At 37.9% G+C, this 2,018-nt stretch overlaps 1 long non-coding RNA gene across 1 annotated transcript in view; it reads right to left on the minus strand.

Moving 5' to 3' along the window:
- The window catches only part of LOC111376552, a 2,434-nt gene extending 416 nt beyond the window's left edge, over window positions 1-2,018 (minus strand). The window contains exons 1-2 of the long non-coding RNA XR_002699501.1: window positions 1,777-2,018; window positions 934-1,010 (exon numbers count right to left, since the gene is read on the minus strand). This is a non-coding gene — a long non-coding RNA (uncharacterized LOC111376552). The remainder of the gene's footprint in view (window positions 1-933; window positions 1,011-1,776) is intronic.

Here is a 2,018-nt window from a genome sequence, read left to right on the forward strand (position 1 = left end):
TGCTAGAGGCCCATCCCCTAACTACCCCTATGATCACCCAAGAAGTCTCCCACCTAGCAGCGCCAATAATCATAACAAGGGCATAGTCGAGCGGTCTGCCCTCCCGTGATCACCAAAGGCCCATCCCCTGTCTACCTTTGCAATCACCTAGGAAGTATCACCCGTGATGCCAAACATATCACATAAGCATGCCTCACATGCCTCAGTGCCCTAGTAGTGGTCAATAATACATTTATAAAGAAAACTTACTTTGAAATCAGGTTTCGCATGCAAAGTTTTCAACCATGATCACATGTTGTGCATGCCAACGAAAATGGTCATGAATGACATGCTTAATGGAAGTTGATGTCAATGTATTTTGCAACCGCATACTCAATGATCCTAACCATCATATAGGGTACAACGAACTTTCTTATCAAAGTATGAAAATATCCTAACATCACTATTCCACAAATGCTAGGTTCTTGCATCGTAGTTGCAAATGGATTTTTGCTCACCTACAATGCAAGAACTACATAAGCCAATGCTTAGTAAGCAAAATCATGCATGTCCTAAAGGCCCATCCCCTGTCTATCTTTGCAATCACCCTGAAGTATTACCCGTGATGCCAAACGTATCGCATAAGCATGCCTCACATGCCTCAGTGCCTTAGTAGCGGTCAAAAAACATTTATAAAGAAAACTTACTTTGAAATCATGTTTCGCATGCAAATTTTCAACCATTATCATATGTTGTGCATGCCAACGAAAATGCTCATGAATGACATGCTTAATGGAAGTTGATGTCAATGTATTTTGCAATCGCATACTCAATGATCATAATCATCATATAGGGTACAACGAGCTTTCTTATCAAAGCATGAAAATATCTTAACATCACTCTACCACAAATGCTAGGTTCTTGCATCGTAGTTGCAAATGGATTTTTACTTACCTTTTTGCCCTTGTGTGTGCACAAGCTCCTACGGAGATTATATCACTTTCCTTTTTCACTCAACGTCGGAAAATCACCTGTATTACCGTTTAATATTAAATACAATCCTCCATTTAATAGCCTTAACACACACAAAATCTCAAAATACTTCCATTCACGTCAAAATAATTTAAACGAATTCCTTATCCAAGTTACTAACGGCATTACAATCCCGTCCCATAAGTCTCCTTTTTCCTTGAGTCCAATTACCAACATCAACGTCATCCAATTGTTGTCAACACCCTAATACTCCTTAGAATCTATTTTCTAGGCCCAAGAGATAATTAATTAATTTACATGTAAAGGTTGAAATCATATTAAACACATAAATGGACAGAACCTGTTTTTCAGGTTTCATCACCGTCCAACTACTATTCCAGTCCGTTTTCACCCCCTTATCCATATCCAATGACTCCCAAATTTTTACCACGTTTCTATAACATTTATGTGAAGGTAATAATGCTCTAAAGTCGTGACAAATCAAGTGTTCTCAACATCAAAATAGTCCATTTCCACGACATCAAAATCAGGCAGTTTTCATTGTGACAGGTTTCGGTTTCCATTTTATTAGCATGTCATCGAACAGTTTCCAGGCGATTAGAAGACCATCCAAATTCATCAATCAACACAACTCTATTCTTGTTGGTTTCTTTCAGGTTCTTGTACTCAATTACCCCTCTCTTTTGCCATCATAAAATCATAAACAACCCTTATACTTAGCCTCAAGTAAGTTTATAGTTTAAACATATTATAAAACAAGCAAAAGAACTATAGAAAAACTTCAAAACCGTGAGCTAAACTCACCTATCCAGAAATTCAATTTCGGCTCCTTGTTTCTGCTTCTCTCTTTTCCTTTTTGCTTTCTCTTTCAATCGGTGGTCAATTGGGGATAATTTGTAAGACTAAACATGTTGTTAGGAGGTGTATATAAAGTCTTCAAGATGCTGGAGACGTGACTCTTCCTTAAGGATTAAGAAAATGTGGGGTGCAGCCAAGTGTTTAGCATGAGGTGGTCTTTTCCTACTATATTTGACTTTTCTCTTGGA

This window comes from Olea europaea, unplaced genomic scaffold, assembly GCF_002742605.1.
Source record: "Olea europaea var. sylvestris unplaced genomic scaffold, O_europaea_v1 scaffold1517, whole genome shotgun sequence".
NCBI lineage: Eukaryota > Viridiplantae > Streptophyta > Magnoliopsida > Lamiales > Oleaceae > Olea > Olea europaea.